The following is a 17,703-nucleotide window of genomic DNA, read 5'->3' as shown; positions in this document are numbered from 1 at the left end:
AATTTAACCCTGCTCAATAAATGTTAGTTGACTGCACCTATAAATGAATCAAGAGTTCAGGCTGGGCGCAGTGCCTTACACCTGTAATCCCAGCACTTCAGGAGGTCAAGATAGGCATATCATCTGAGGTCACGAGTTCAAGACCAGCCTGGCCAATATGGTGAGACCCTGTCTCTACTAAAAATACAAAAACTAGCCGGGCATAGTGGGAGTTCAGCTTAGTTCAAATCACCAATCACTCTTTGAGAGATATTTGGATTTTAACTGTTATGAGAGGGGATAGAGCAAAAGGAACCCGGTCAAGTCTGGAGGGCCAGGAAAGTCAGTCCTCAAGACAGACCAAGCCCTTTCCAATTCTCTTTCCCATCCATCTCATGCTTCTGGTCTTAGCACCATGCCACTGTATTCCAGCATGGGTGATAAAATGAGACCCTGTCTCAAAAAATAAAATAGAATAAAAAATTCTTACAGTGACATAAAGACCCAGTAAACAACAATCACAATGTCCTTCTTTCTACTCCTTGAACACATCAAGCTTATTTCTGCCCAAGGCTTTCACATTTTCTCCTTTCCCTGCCAGGAATGCTCTTCTAAATTTTTTCACGGCTTTCCTCGTCCCACCCTTAAAGTCCACGCTCAAATACACCTTGCAGTGGCTGGCTCTGACCCCTCCACCTAAACTCGGTCCCAGCTGCTACCCCTTATCATTCTCTACCCCTTGACTCAATTCTCCTTCATAATACGTACCATTACCTGAAAGCATTCTCTGTAATTACTCATTTCTTTTTAATTTTTTGTCCATATCCCCCACTTCATGTAAGTTACATGAAGGCAAGGACTACTGTCTGTTTTTCCCACTGCTCTGCCCCCATTGTTAGAACAATGCCTGGCCCATAGGAGATGCTCAATAAACATTTGTTGAATAAATAAATTTGCAGAGGCCAGGCGTGGTGGCTCATGCCTGTAATCCCAGCACTTTGGGAGGCTGAGGCAGGCGGATCACGAGGTCAGGAGATCGAGACCATCCTGGCTGTGGTGAAACCCCATCTGTACTAAAAATACAAAAACTTAGCCGGGCATGGTAGTGGGTGCCTGTAGTCTCAGCTACTTGGGAGGCTGAGGCAGGAGAATGGCATGAACCTGGGAGATGGAGCTAGGAGTGAGCCAAGATCGCGCCACTGCACTCCAGCCTGGGCGACAGAGCGAGACTCCATCTCATAAATAAATAAATAATAAATTTGCAGAGAGAAGGGTAGAGAAATACTTTTTACAAAAACGAGATCATAGTGTGTATGCCTTTAAAAATAAAAATTATATTGAATATTTAACAAGAAGTTGAAACAAAGCTGGAAGAGTTGCTTATCTTTAGAAAAATATCTTCGTACTGGGTCCAGGTGCAGTGGCTCACACCTTTAATCCCTAAGACTTTGGGAGGCCGAGGTAGTAGGATTACTTGAGGCCAAGAGTTTGAGACCAGACTGGGCAACAAAATAAGACCCTATCTCTAAAAAAAGATTTACAAAAAAAAAAAAAAAAAAGAAAACGAAAAGTCTTCCCATGGTGAAATAATAGTTGCCAATTAATGACTCTAAAGAAAAAAAGGCGGCTGGGCATGGTGGCTCACACCTGTAATCCTAGCACTTCGGGAGGCCCAGGCAGGCAGATCATTTGAGGTCAGGAGTTCGAAATCAGCTTGGCTATCATGGTGAAACCCTACCTCTACTAAAAATACAAAAAATTAGCTGAGCATGGTGGTACATGCCTGTAATCCCAGCTACTTGGGAGGCTGAGGCAGGAGAATCATTTGAACCTGGGAGGCGGAGGTTGCAGTGAGCCGAGACCACGCCACTGCACTTCAGCCTGGGCGACAGAACAAGACTCCATCTCAAAAAAAAAAAAAGAAAAGAAAACGCATAGAAATCATTAAAGGGTAGTGGTTGTCATGCTTTTATGTTTTCTCAAGCAGACATTTCACCTTTAGATGATGTCTATTCAATCCAGGCTGTAATAGACTTTTTGTTCATTCATTCATTCATTCATGAAACAAAAATATATTGAATAGTTTACATCAGTCTCTGATGTATGTGCCAGATAACAAAACAGGCTAGATCCCTGCTCTCGTAGGGTGTATGTGTGTGTGACAGGGGCAGGAAGAAACCAGTAAACACACAAACACACACAATCCAGTAAATACATAATGAATAAGATCTTTTCATATTATATTTATGAAGAAAATAAAACAGTATGTGGCTAGGGAGGGTTGGGTGGCTAGTTTAGGTTACAGGTCAGAGAGGGCCTGTCTGAGCAAGTGATATTTGACTTGAGACCTGAATGATCAAAGCATTCAGTCAGGGGGATCTCTGGGGACAGAGCCGTCCATGCAGAAGGAAGAGATAGCAGAGCAGGCCTGGCTCAGGACTAGAGGGCTGGCGAGCGTGGGAGCTCAGAGACCAGGGAGGCCGTGTGTGAGAGGAACAGGAAGAGGTGAGTGCATAACTCATTCTCTTGACAAGGAGTTCAGATTTTAACCCAAGAGTAATGGGAAGCCATTGGAGGGCTTTAAATGGGGGAATGGCGTGAAATAGGCTCTCTCGTCTCCTAAAACCTCCTTTGCAATCTAATGTCTCCAGATTTACGTTAGTCACATCATTTGTACATTTCCAGTATTATAATATTTCTGTGTCCATAAATCTCACTGTTGTTTAGCTTTTATTTTTTGAAATGACAGATTATCATCTTTTTTTTTAAACTGGGCTTTTTTTTTCTTCTTTTATTCCTTCCTTCCTTCCTTCCCTTCTCTCTGTGTTTTCTTTCAGACAAGCTAATATTATTGTTTCCCATCATTAAATACGAAACAGAAAATCTGTAGAGAAGGAAAAAGAGCTCCATAGAATATAATTCAAATAAGAAAAAATCCTCATTTTATGAGAACTTTGCATTTGTCTGGCCTTCAGAGTAAGTTTTTCACTGATCAAGCCTGACATAAAAATTAAGGTTGCCAGTGTCTCTGTATGTTCTGCTGGTCTTTTTTTTTTTTTTTTTAAATAGGGACAGGATCTCACTATGTTGCCCAGGCTGGTCTCAAACTCCTGGGATCAAGCAATCCCCCTGCCTTGGCCTCCCAAAGTGCTAAGAGTACAAACGTGAGCCACTGTGCCAGGCCTATTGGTTTTCACAGAACCTTTGAGGTCCTTGAGAAAAGCCACTGAAATCAGTATTTCAAAGAGTCATCTGTACTCCCATGTTCATTGTGGCATTATTCACAATAGCCAAGATATGGAATCAATCCAAGTATCTATCAATAGATAAAAGAAAGAAAATGCAGTGTACATACACAAAGGAATATTAGATAGCCTTAAAAGAGAAGAAAATCCTGTCATTTGTGACAACATGGATGAACCTGGAGGACACGATGTTAAGTGAAATAAGCCAAGCACAGAAAGATAAATACTGTATGATCTCCCTTATATATAAAATCTAAAAAAATTGAACTGATAGAAATAGAGAATAGAATGGTGGTTACCAGGGCTGAGGTTGGGGGAAGGGGAAAAGGGTGATGTCCAAGGGGCACAAAGTTTCAGTTAGAAACAAGAAATAGATTTTAGCCATCTATTGCACAGCATGGTGACTATAGTTAATAACAATGATTTGTATATTTCAAAATTGCTTAGTCTATTTTAAATGTCCTCACCACACAAAAATGATAAGTGAGCAAAGTGATGGATATGTTCATTAGTTTGATTTAATCATTCTGCAATGTATGCCGTGCTGGGTTCTTTGTCATGATTTTGGTTTTCGTCTTTTATTTTTCTTCCTGAGCTCATCCAACTCAGCCTGGCCTCCTTTTGATGTCTCACCATCTCCTCTCTCATCTCTTACTCCTATTTTAAAATGTTTCCCCAAGTTAATCATAATGTCTATGGCTTGGGACTTAGCAGGATTCTTTGTCTGAACTCTTGTTCTGTTGTCTGGAATAATTTCTCTTGTGATGTCTTTTCTTTTCTCCTAATCATCTCCACGTGTCTCCCTTTCTGGTTATCCCTCATCTTTGAATGGGGGAGTTTCTGTCTGGATCATGATGTGTTGAAAAATAGGGTAGAGACCGGGCGTGGTGGCTCTCACTGTAATTCCAGCACTTTGGGAGGCTGAGGTGAGCAAATCACGAGGTCAGGAAATTGAGACCATCCTGGTCAATGTGGTGAAACCCCATCTCTACTAAAAAAAAAAATTAGCTGGGCATGGTGGTGTGTGCCTGTAATCCCAGCTACTCAGGAGGCTGAGGCAGGAGTATTGCTTGAACCCAGGAGGCAGAGGTTGCAGTGAGCAGAGATTGCACCACTGCACTCTAGCCTGGGCGACAGAGTGAGACTCTGTCTCAAAAAAAAAAAAAAGAAAAATAGGGTAGAGGGGAGTGAGGAATGTGAGCAGGAGTCATCCCCAACGCCAGTTCAGGGCTGTTTTCTCAAACACCTCTCACCATGCTTCTTGGGCTCTCTGCTGTTACGTCTTTTCTCAGATACTAGAGTTCAGGACATTGGTGTGGCTCAAAAATGACCCACTTGGCCGGGCGCGGTGGCTCAAGCCTGTAATCCCAGCACTTTGGGAGGCCGAGATGGGCGGATCACGAGGTCAGGAGATCGAGACCATCCTGGCGAACACAGTGAAACCCCGTCTCTACTAAGAAATACAAAAAATAGCCGGGCGAGATGGCGGGCGCCTGTAGTCCCAGCTACTCGGGAGGCTGAGGCGGGAGAATGGCGTGAACCCGGGAGGCGGAGCTTGCAGTGAGCTGAGATCCGGCCACTGCACTCCAGCCTGGGCTACAGAGCGAGACTCCGTCTCAAAAAAAAAAAAAATGACCCACTTTACTCAGGTGCTCTGTGTTGTAGTGATTCTAGTCCCTCCTCCTTCATCCCCCCTCACCAAGACAGACAGTTTGGGAAGATATAAAATGGCCTTGAACTGCCTGCTTCCAAACTTCATTTACCTGTAACTAAAGAAATAAAGCTACAATTATATGGGGCTTTCTCTAACTTAAAGCTGAATCTAATCTTAACTGATATTGGAAGCAGGCAGTTCAAGATATAAAATGGTGTGTCAGTCTGGCTCTTCCTTTAGCCACCTCCCTCTTGGTTCTGCCTTCTTGAGAGTCTTTCTCTATGGTCTCTAATTCTCCAGGGGGTGTTCCCTATCCCCAAACAACCAATATCAGTTAAGATTAGATTCAGCGGCCGGGCGCGGTGGCTCAAGCCTGTAATCCCAGCACTTTGGGAGGCCGAGACGGGCGGATCACGAGGTCAGGAGATCGAGACCATCCTGGCCGACACGGTGAAACCCCGTCTCTACTAAAAAATACAGAAAACTAGCCGGGCGAGGTGGCGGGCGCCTGTAGTCCCAGCTACTCGGGAGGCTGAGGCAGGAGAATGGCGTGAACCCGGGAGGCGGAGCTTGCAGTGAGCTGAGATCCGGCCACTGCACTCCAGCCTGGGCGGCAGAGCGAGACTCCGCCCCAAAAAAAAAAAAAAAAAAAAAAAACATTAGATTCAGCTTTAAGTTAGAGAAAGCCCCATATAATTGTAGCTTTATTTCTTTAGTTACAGGTAAATGAAGTTTGGAAGCAGGCAGTTCAAGGCCATTGCTGTCCAGGCTCCTTTTAGCTTGTTGCTCTGCCAGTCTCAACATACATTCACCAACTATTCAAGATGGTTCCAGCCTTGTCAGCATGTTCGCATTCCGGCCACCAACAAGGAGCTCACCTTCTCTCTTTATCTTATTTTTTATTTTTGAGACAAGGTCTTGCTCTGTCACCCAGGCTGAAGCACAGTGGCACAATCATAGTTCACTGCATCCTTGAACTCCTGGGCTTAAGTGATCCTCCTGCCTCAGCCTACCAAGTAGCTGGAGCTACAAGTGCATACCAACATTACAGGTGCACCTGCTAATTTTATAAAGTTTTTGTAGAGACGGGGGTCTCACTCTGTTGCCCAGGCTGGCTTCCTGGGCTCAAGCGATCCTCCCACCTCAGCCTCCCAAAGCTGTTCCTTCCAACGGGTGTGTGAGGATGGGAATTTTGATTTTAAAAAGAAAAGGATCCAGGATCTTTAAAATCAGAATTCCCATCCTCACATATCTGTTGGAAGGAACATAAAATGGTGCAACCAGTTTGGAAAACAGTTCTGTCAATTTCTCAAAATGTTAAACATAAAGCCATATCACACAGAAATTTTACTCCTAGGTATATACTCAAGAGAAATGGAAACATATGTCCACACAGGACTTGCACAAATGTTCATAGCACCATTATTCAAAATGCAGAATATAATTTAACAACCAAAAGACATAAAGTAATAGACATGTGACAACAGGGATGAACCTCAAACACATTATGCTAAGTGAAAGAAGCCAGACACAAAAGACCACTTAGTGTATGATTCTATTTACAGAAAATGTTCAGCATAGGCAAATCTAGAGAGACAGAAAGTAGGTTCATGGTTGCCCAGGACTGGGGCATTAGGGGATTTGGGAGATGGTGGATAAGGGGTGCCAAGTTTCTTTTAGGGATAATAAAAATTATCTAAAAATGTAGCAATAGTTGCATAACTCTGAATATACTAAAAGCCATGGAATTGTACACTTTAAATGGTGGAATTGTGTGGTGTGTGAATTATATCTCAATAAAGCTATTTTAAAAGGGCACACTTCCCATAATTTCACATGCCATTTTCGCTTATGTTCCATAGGCTAGAACTTACAGCCATGCCTATGTGCAAGGGAAGCAGATAAACAGTCTTTATCCCGTCTAAAAATCATACGTTCCATTACAATAGAGATAATGATATTGCAGAACATTGGCCATGTCTGCCCCACCCTTAATCAGACCTTACACCTCATCAGTCCACCCACAGAGGATCCTTGATGCATTTCTCGCATCCTTAAGAAGGTAGTTCATCTTAAGGAAATTGATCTCTTTCCCAGAGTCTACAAGGATGTGTTGGCTCTGAATCCTCCCATATTTTGGATCAAAATTCATTTCATTCAGTAGTCATCCTCCTTGGTTTTGTGTTACAACTTTTCCCCTGTTTATTGAAAGTAGGATTTTCTTTTTTATTTTTTTGCTCTTGGCTTTCAGTTGGTTTCAAGAGTTGGAAGTGAATTCAAAATTCCCCTCTCCCACTATCTTTACCTCGAATTTGCCAGAATAAATATTCTTGTGTTTTCTTTTGAAACAAATTCTCACTCTGTCACCCAGACTGGAGTGCAGTGGCACAGTCACAGCTCACTGCAGCCTCCACCTTCCAGGCTCAATCAATTCACCTGCCTCAGCCTCCCAAGTAGCTGGGGCTATAGGTGCACACCACTACGCCTGGCCAGTTTTTTAACTTTTTGTAGAGATGGAGCCCCACTATGTTGCCCAGGCTGGTCTCCGACTACTAGGTTTAAGCAATCTACCTACCTTGGCCTTCCAAAGTGCTGAGATTACAGGTGTGACCCATTGTTCCTGGCCCATGTTTTCTTCTAAACACAGCTTTGTAAAACCCTTCTGGGATTTCCCATACTTTTTGCATCTAGTTTTTTTTTTTCTTTTGAGTCAGAGTCTCGCTCTGTTGCCCAGGCTGAAGTGCAGTGACACAATCTGGGCTCACTGCAACCTCTGCCTCCCAGGTTCAAGCGATTCTCGTGCCTCAGCCTCCCGATTAGTTGGGACTACAGGTGTGTGTCATCGTGGCTGGCTAATTTTGTATTTTTACTAGAGACGGATTTCACCATATTGGCTAGGCTGGTCTCAAACTCCTGGCCTCAAGTGACCCATCCCCCTTAGCCTCCCAAAGTGCTGGGATTACAGGCATGAGCCACCACGCCTGGCATCCAGTGCTGGATTTTCAGTGTTCTCTGCAAACAGCTTGCTCCTCCTCTCCAAATAAATTCCCCTTAGAACTCACCACCTCCCCCACATGCCCACCACACACTGCTTCAGTCATGTCTCACATTTCAATGAAAGTTCTGTATAAACTGTAGAGTGCTATGTATATGTTCGTTGTATTTATTATCTTCTTATTGCCTTGGCTAGAATAATTTCTCCATTTGCCTATTTTGTAGGGACTACAAAAGCAACCCATTTGAATCTAAATGCAGTGTCTCCTCCCCCATAGTTGCTCCTCTTGGGAAATGGCACCACCTGTTGCCCAAGTCAAAAACACAGGAGCCATTCTAAATTCTTCCTTCTCACTTCCCACGATTACTCATTCACTAAGCCCTCTCCGTTTTCTGTGTTGATCCTCATAGCTGACCCTTGTTTTCGCCATCTCCTGCCACGGCCTCGGTTCTGCTCTCACTCGTCCTTGCCTAGATCTTGGTAACTGCCTCCCATCATCTATTTTCCTGCCAGGATTTGACCCCCTTCCACTGCACACATCATACAGTCGCCACCATGATCTTTCTTCAATACCAACCACCTCTTGTCTATTGCTCGCCCCTTCCTTCCACTGTTTAGATCCTTTATCGCTTCTCCTTTCTGCTCAGTTAAGCTCATACTTCCTCACATGGCAAAGGCCTGCCAGGCCCTGATGTTTCCTGCCTTCCCAGCATTATGTGCCCTGCTCCTCTCCAGCACCCCTCCCGCCTCCTAGTTATACCCAACAAATTGCAGTCTTTCAAAAGCCTCTGAGTTTTTGAACATCACCTCTCCCTCCAATTGGACGTTAGCTGACTCCTATTTGTGTTTTAGAATAAATCCAGACATTGTTTTCTCTAAACCTTTCCCATCATTTGCCTTGTGTCTGATTTTAGGGTCCTTCCCTTGTATTTCCATAGAACTCGGCGTATATTTCTCTGCAAACATTACATTGTGCTATAATTTTTGGCTTGTGACTTCCTTGATTAAAATATAAGGTCCTTAAGGGCAAGGACCACATCTTATTTGTTTCTGGATTCCTAGTCCCTAGTCTGTAGCTGGCATATAACAGGTATTCATGCTGAAAAGCAATAACAAAGAATAAACAGTCTCCTCTGCATTTATATTTTTGTTGACTTTTTAGAACAGGGCAGGAAATGACTACATGGAGTTCCAGAAACCTAGGCTCTACCATGTGGCCCCACTAACTCTCCTTCCAACAGGGCAATCGTTGGTTCAGTGACACGTTGACTCAGACTGCCCTCTAGCCAATGGCAGCCACGCATGCATGGACTCTGAATCTATTCTGTGTACCAGTGTTGCCTAATTTGCAAATAGCTTGTACCTCTGTAATCCTCTTTGTCGGGAGTGAAGTGGTTCTCTCTGCTTTTGAAAAAAGTTAATGTGATGTGTGTTTACTGATATGACATCAATGAGGATAACAGGTTATCAGGCAGGAGGTTAACTGGAAAAGAGGAGCCTGGCTCAAATGATCTGATCACTTGGGATGGAGGGATTGCCACATATCAGACTTTGAGTAGCCCTATTAACTGTGTTAGTAATGGGCTACGGGCCAACATGTAGCAGGGGCAACTATATTTCATTGATTCTAAGATACTCCTTTCACATTTTAATGTCTCTGAAACTGGAATGTGTCTTAAAACAGATGACATCTTAAATTCAGAGAAAAAAATAGAAGTCCAACATGTCAATAGTATGCCAGAAAAATATAACAAATTTTAATTGATTGAATAGTGACTAAGCCTGGAATTTCACAAACTGAACTAAACAGAATGGCTTATAAAGAATTATAAGGCCGGGCGCGGTGGCTCAAGCCTGTAATCCCAGCACTTTGGGAGGCCGAGGCGGGTGGATCACGAGGTCAGGAGATCGAGACCATCCTGGCTAACATGGTGAAACCCCGTCTCTACTAAAAATACAAAAAACTAGCCGGGCGTGGTGGCGGGCGCCTGTAGTCCCAGCTACTCGGAGGCTGAGGCAGGAGAATGGCGTGAACCTGGGAGGCGGAGCTTGCAGTGAGCCGAGATCGCGCCACTGCACTCCAGCCTGGGTGACACAGCGCGAGACTCCGTCTCAAAAAAAAAAAAAAAAAAAAAGAATTATAAAGAATGTGTAAAAACTTGAATTTGCATATGAGCCCCTCCTAATTTCTGGGGAAAATATTGTACATATATTATTATTAATCTACAACCTCTTAGCCTTGGAAGATAGGTGTTATTAGTAATAATCTTTACTGAGATATATTCACATGCTATAAAATTCACCCATTTAAAGGTACAGTTCAGTGGTTTTTAGAATATACAGAATTGTGCAATCATTACAGCAATCTAATTTTAGAATATTTTTATCATTTCCCAGGAAATTTTTGTATCCATTTGCAGTCACTTTCTAGCCCTAGGTGCCCATTAATCCATTGTCTCTAAGGAATTGCTTGTTCTGGATATTTTATATACATGGAATTGCACAAATGCAGCTCACTGCAACCTTAACCTCCTGGACTCAAACGATCCTCCTGCCTCAGCCTCCCAAATTGCTGGGATTACTGGTCTGAGCCACCATGCCAGGCTAGCATCATGCTTTCAAGGTTCATCTGTGTGTAGGTTCATGCATCAGTACTTCATTCCTTTTTTTTGGCGAATGATATTCTATTATAGCAATGTACCACATTTTATCCATTCTTCAGTTGATGGACATTTGGGTTTTTTACATTTTTTGGTTATTATAAATAATGCCACTATGAACATTCTTGTGCAAGTTTTTGTATGAACTTTGACTGCCAAGACCAGCTTGGTCAGGGAGACGCTTACCCAAGAGGAATTAAAGACACATATACATACACAGAAATATAGAGGCATAAAGTGGGAAATCAGGAGTCTCACAGCCTTCAGAGCTGAGAGCCCTGAACAGAGATTTGCCCATGAATTTATTAACAGCAAGCCAGTCATTAGCATTGTTTCTACAGATATTTGATTAAAAGTGTCCCTTATGGGAAACAAAGGGATGGGCCAAAATAAAGGGATGGGTTTGGCTAGTTATCTGCAGCAGGAGCATATCCTTAAGGCACAGATCACTCATGCTATTGTTTGTGGCTTTAAGAACACCTTTAAGCAGTTTTCTGCCCTGGGCGGGCCAGGTGTTCCTTGCCCTCATTCCAGTAAACCCACAACCTTCCAGCATGGGCGTTATGGCCATCATGAACATGTCACAGTGCTGCAGAGATTTTGTTTATGGCCAGTTTTGGGGACAGTATATGGCTAGATTTTGGGGGGCCTGTTTCCAACATTTGACCTCCCAGCTTCAAGGGATAATCCCACCTCAGCCTCCTGCACAGCTGGGACTACAAGGTGAATGTCACCATGCCTGGCTAAATTGTTTTTGTATTTTTAGTAGAGATGGGGTTTTGCCATGTTGCCCAGGCTGGTCTCCAACTCCTGGGCTCAAGAAATCTGCCCACCTTGCTGTTCCAAAGTCCTGAGATTACAGGCGTGAACCACCATGCCCGGCCTGGACATATATTTTCATTTCTCCATGGAAGTGAATAAAATTGCTGTTCATATAGTACCTCTATGCTTAACATTTTGAAGAACTGCTGAAAGCAGTTCCTACCAGAAATTTACAAGGATTCCAATTTCTCCACATTCTTGCCAACACTTGTTATTATCTTTTTTATTTTAACCATCCTAGCAGGTGTGAGCTGGTATTTCATCATGATTTTGATTTGTGTTTTCTTAATGACTAATGATTTAGAGAGTCTTTTCATATGTTTATTGGTCACTTGTATACATCTACTTTGGGGAAATGTCTATTCAAATCCTTTGCCCATTTTAAAACTGGGTTATTAATCTTTTTATTGTTGAGTTATAAGTTCTTTATACATTCTAAATACACATTTCTTATCAGATATATGATTTGCAAATATTTCCCCCTATCCTGTGGGTTGTCTTTTCACTTAGTTTTTTAATTTTAATAAACTCCAGTTTATGTTTTTTTCTTTTGTCATTTGTACTTTTGATGTCATTTTAAGAAACTATTGCCTAACTCAAGGTCATGAAGATTTACTCCTTTGTTTTCTTGTGATATGGTTTGGCTGTGTTCCCACTCAAATCTCATCTTGTATTGTAGCTCCCATAATTCCCACATGTTGTGGGAGGGATCCAGTAGGAGGTAATTGAATCATGGGGGTAAGTTTTTCCTGTACTGTTCTCGTGATAATGGATAAGTCTCACGACATCTGACAGTTTTCTAAAGGGGAGTTTGGCTGCACACATTCTCTTGCCTGCTGCCATGTAAGATGTGCCTTTGCTTCTCCTTTTCCTTCCACCATGATAGTGAGGCCTCCCCAGGCCTTTAATTGACTCACATGTGGAACTGTGAGTGACTTAAACCTCTTTCTTTTACAAATTAACCAGTCTCAGGTATGTCTTTATTCACAGCATGAGAATAGACTAATACATCTTCTGAGAGTTATAGTTTTAATGCTTACATTTAGGTCTATGATTCATTTGGAGTTAAATTTTGTGCTTGATTTAAGAAAGAGGTCCAACTTTATTCTTCTGCCATGTGGATATACCCTTATCCCAGCACCTTTGTGGAAAGGACTGTTCTCCATAAAATTGTCTTGATACCCTTGTTGAAAATCGCTTCATCATAAATGTGGGGGTTCATTTTTGGTCATTCAGTCTATGTCTGTCCTTATGCCAATATCACACAGTTGTTTGGGTTTTGTACCCTAGTCACTAGACTAGCACGGAACACATGGTTTTAATTATTGTAGTTTTATGTTTTGTTCTTCTTTCAAGATTGTTTTTACTACTCTTGGTCCCTTGCATTTTCATATGAATTTTAGGTTCATTGTGTGAATCTTCTTAATTTGGAGTGGATACTACAGAAGATTCCCAATAGTGAACCGAGGACCAACATTATCCAGAAGCCTCTACATGGCGAAGGAAAGATCAGGGAACCAGGCAGGTCATTTATTGGTACTAGGTACATTTTGGAAATTTTCTGAAGAGTCATTATCTCCAGGGGTGGGGGCACTCCCTACTGGCATGCTGGCCTCAGTTTCCTAGTGAGTCAAATGACTGGATTTAGGGGATTGGAATTCTAAGAAAATCAAGGGTTCAGGAGTAAGGGCAGATCTCTAGACAGCTCTGTGTAGACCAGGGCCTGGAGGAGAGTTGGAGGTTACATGTTGCTTTCACATCAACCTAAGGCTAAGGCTTAGGCTCTTACTGCTATTCAATAATTCAAGATTTACAAGATTACATGCTGCTATAAAGACACATGCACACGTATTTATTATTTATTGTGGCACTATACACAATAGCAAAGACTTGGAATCAACCCAAATGTCCATCAGTGACAGACTGGATTAAGAAAATGTGGCACATATACACCATGGAATAATATGCAGCCATAAAAAAGGATGAGTTTGTGTCCTTTGTAGGGACATGGATGCAGCTGGAAACCATCATTATTAGCAAACTATCACAAGAACAGAAAACCAAACACCGCATGTTCTCACTCATAGGTGGGAACTGAACAATGAGATCACTTGGACTCGGGAAGGGGGACATCACACACCAGGGCCTATCATGGGGAGGGGGGAGGGGGGAGGGATTGCATTGGGAGTTATACCTGATGTAAATGACGAGTTGATGGGTACTGACGAGTTGATGGGTGCAGCACACCAACACGGCACAAGTATACATATGTAACAAACCTGCACGTTATGCACATGTACCCTAGAACTTAAAGTATAATAATAATAAATAAATAAATAAATAAAAATTAAAAAAATAATAATTCAAGATTTAAAGGAGATGGGTGGGATGGCTCATGCCTATAATCCTAGCACTTTGGGAGGCTGAGGTGGGATTGAACCCAAAAGTTAGATATCAGCTTTGGAAACATAGTGAAACCACATTTCTACCAAAAAAAAAAAAAAAAATTAAGAAAATTAGCTGGGGCGTGGTGGCACACATCTATAGTTCCAGCTACTTGGGAGGCTGAAGTGGGAGGATCAATTGAGTCAGGGAAGTGGAGGCTGCAGTGGGCCATGACTGTGCCACTGCGCTCCAGCCTGAGTGACAGAGGGAGTCCCTGTCTCAACAACAACAACAAAGAGCAAACAATTTATTTAAAAAAAATAAAACTAGGAACAGCTTTATGTGGGCCAGGCTCTCTCCAACACAGGCTCACTTTCCTGGAAGGAAGGAACACTTCCATTAGTTCTCTTCATGTTCAAATACAATATGCCCCTAAAAGCCATTGAAAATACTAATCAGAAAGGGACTCTCATAAACTGCTGGAGGACATAAATCAGTATAGTTTTTCTAGAGGAGTGTTTGTCAATACACATCAAAACACTCTAAAGAAATTTTCACTCTTCAATTCAGTGATTCTCCTTTTGACAATTTATCTGTAAGAAATAGAGATTTACCTATGAGGATATCACTTGCATCATTATTTATGATATTGATGAATTAGATGAAACCTATACATCTATAATAGATTGTAAATCATTGTGCCTCTAACATACAACCTAAAAATGTCTATATGGATTAATAGCATAGACTGTCTTTTATCACAATATACTAAGTGAAAGCAGATTATCAAACAGATCGTACAGAATGTACCAAATTTTATTTTTAAAATATACACTATAAGAGCCGGGCATGGTGCTCACACTTGTATTCCTATTACATTGGGAGACCAACATGGGAAGTTTGCTTGAGCCCAGGAGTTCAAAACCAGCATAGGCAACATAGTAAGACCCCGTCTCTAAAAAAAAAAAAAAAAAAAAAGCCAGGTGTGGTGGCACGCACCTGTAGTTCCAGCTACTCCGGAGGCTAAGGTGGGGGATCACTTGAGCCCAGGAATTCAGAACTTCAGGGAGCCATGATCATACCATAGCATTCTGGGTGAGAGTGAGACCCTGTCTCTAAAAAATAAGTAAAAATAAAAATATAGATTATATATAACTGTTAGCAGTGACAAATTCACACAGGTATGCAGCAACCTCAATCCTTACCTCTTCAGAAGAAAGAATTCAACAGAGGAACGTAAGGCAAAGTAAGAGACCGAAGCAAGTTTAGAGCAGGAGTGAAAGTTTATTAAAAAGTTTTTAGAGCAGGGACAAAGAGAGCCAAGCGAGCGACTTGAGAGATTCAAGTGCATGGTTCGACTTTCGGCTTAGGGTTTTATACACTGGCATGCTTCCGGAAATTCCCTCCCTTCTCCCCATATTCTTCCCTCGGGGTGGGCTGTCCGCATGTACGCAGTCACCTGCCAGCGCTTGGGAGGGGCCACATGCGCAGTGTGTTTGCTGAAGTTGTGCACATACTCACTTGAGGTACTAGTCCCTTACCACAGAGTGTTCCCAGAAGGTGGTCACGTGCCCGTTAAACTCAGCCATTTTGCTTCTTAGTGCGCATGCTTGAGCCCGCTCACCCAGTTCCTGAGATCTTCACTAGCTTCATGTGTTTTGTCTTGGGAGACTGCCTTTCCTTGGCGCTGGCTGCGACCAATTATTATTTTGGAGAGAGAGTTAACTGCCTGACCATCACTTGATGGTCGCCTGACATTCCTGGTGGGGGAGGGTGGCTCTCTTGCCCTGCTCCTGTCTACCTACCTACTGTAACATACATAGAAATCTTTTGAAGTATATACAGTAAAATACTAAGTGATTATCTGTAAGGCAAAATTGCAGATAGCTTCTTTCTCTTGCTGCTTTTCTGCATTTTCCATTTTTTATGTTGAATATTTATTATCATTGTAATTAGAAACAAAACATATTGGTTGGGTGCAGTAGCTCACATCTGTAATCCTAGTGCTTTGGGAGGCCGAGGTGAGAAGATTGCTTGAGGCCAGGAGCTCGAGACTAGCCTGGGCAACATAGCAAGAGGCCATGTCTACACAAACAAACAAAATTAGCTGGGCATGGTGGCCCGCATCAGTAGTCCTAGCTACTGAGAAGGCTAAGGTGGGAGGATCACTTGAGCCCAGGAGTTTAAGATTACAGTGTGCTGTGATTGCACCACTGCACTCCAGCCTGGGCAACAGAGCAAGAGCCTGTCTCAAAAGAAAGAAACAAAACATATTAAATGTTATTTTTGAAAATACTAATCAAATGAACGCATAAGATAACAGGGGAGAAAAAAATGTGTGTTGGCTAATCCTAATCATCTTTGCCACCTTCTGGGAAATTGTGACTGGAGCCAAGCAGCTTTTGTATAAAGGCGGGGACGTGTGAGGCTCTGAATTTCAGAGGGGAAGAAGGAAGATGTAGTGGCCAAGGGTCTTTGATAGCCTCTGGCTCCAAGAAACAGAAAATTAAGAACAGTTAACATTTAAAACAAAGAAAGAAACCTGTACATTTTGTTTTGGAAAAGTCAGTATTACAAAGGGGAGATCAAAAAAGAAAAGTTTGCAAAAGCAGGTCCCTTTGTCATTTGGTAATGTGTGACATCTAAATTGGATTGACTTGCTTTGGTTTCTTTAAAAACTGTCATTATATTCAATTACCAAATGACAAATCAGTCCTTGGATGACTGCCTGATTCTATTAGTGTACAGACTTAAATGGCTCCATCTAGACTTGGGAGTTTATAACAGTTTGATTGCCATTGCTGTTCTCAGTGGATTACTTAATTATGCCACAAACTAAGTGAAGCTAAAAAATTGTCCAAAATGTGTAGGTATTGGTCTGCATGGGTTTATTTGTATTTACCAACAGAAAATGGCACAAAGTAATGTTTTGTTGAAGCAGCCATTTTTATCCAGAAAGTGTCCTGAGTTTGACCCAAGACATTTTGGGAAACTGCTTGTAACTGAACAAGACCAGAGACAACAATGGCAACACAGTAGTGCCTTGGAACCAAGAAATGGAGAGAACAGGAGCATTTTATTATGCTTATTGCTTATTTTTGGTTCATAAACAAGTCAAAAACACTTTTTTTTTTTTTTTTTTTTTTTTTTTTTTTTTTTTTTTTTTGAGACGGAGTCTCGCTCTGTAGCCCAGGCTGGAGTGCAGTGGCCGGATCTCAGCTCACTGCAAGCTCCGCCTCCCGGGTTCACGCCATTCTCCGGCCTCAGCCTCCCGTGTAGCTGGGACTACAGGCGCCCGCCATCTCGCCCGGCTATTTTTTTTATTTCTTAGTAGAGACGGGGTTTCACTGTGTTCGCCAGGATGGTCTCGATCTCCTGACCTCGTGATCCGCCCATCTCGGCCTCCCAAAGTGCTGGGATTACAGGCTTGAGCCACCGCGCCCGGCCCACTTTTTTTTTTTTTAAGAGACAGGTTTTGTTCTGTCGCCCAGACTGGAGTGCAGTGGCGTGATCAGAGCTCATTGCAGCCTCAATCTTCCAGGCTCAAGTGATCTTCCTATTTCAGCTTCCTGAGTAGCTAGGACTACAGGTGTGTGCCACCATGCCTGGCCAATTCGTTTATTTTCTGTAGAGACAGGGTCTTGTTATGTTGCTAGGACTATTCTTGAACTCCTGGGCTTAAGCGATCCTCCCACCTTAGCCTCTCAAAGTGTTGGAATTACAGGCGTGAGCCACCACACCCGGCCTAACACTTTTTTTTTTTTTTTGAGACAAGATCTCATTCTATTGCCCAGGCTGGAGTGCAGTCCGACTCACTGTGGCCTCGACCTCCCAGGCTCAAGCGATCCTCCCACCTTAGCCCCCCAAGTACAGGCAAGCACCACCACACCCAGCTAATCTTTGTATTTTTTGTAGAGACAGGGTTTCATCATGTTGCCTAGGCTGGTCTTGAACTCCTGAGCT

At 42.6% G+C, this 17,703-nt stretch overlaps 1 protein-coding gene across 1 annotated transcript in view; it reads right to left on the bottom strand.

Annotated features, from left to right (window-relative positions):
• Positions 1–17,703, bottom strand: part of CPN1 (carboxypeptidase N subunit 1) — a 65,430-nt gene that overhangs the window by 44,588 nt on the left and 3,139 nt on the right. The gene's annotated exons all lie outside the window — the stretch shown is intronic.

This window comes from Papio anubis, chromosome 11 (genome assembly GCF_008728515.1).
Source record: "Papio anubis isolate 15944 chromosome 11, Panubis1.0, whole genome shotgun sequence".
NCBI classification, from domain to species: Eukaryota; Metazoa; Chordata; class Mammalia; order Primates; family Cercopithecidae; genus Papio; species Papio anubis.
This window is presented reverse-complemented; position numbering and strand designations above follow the sequence as displayed.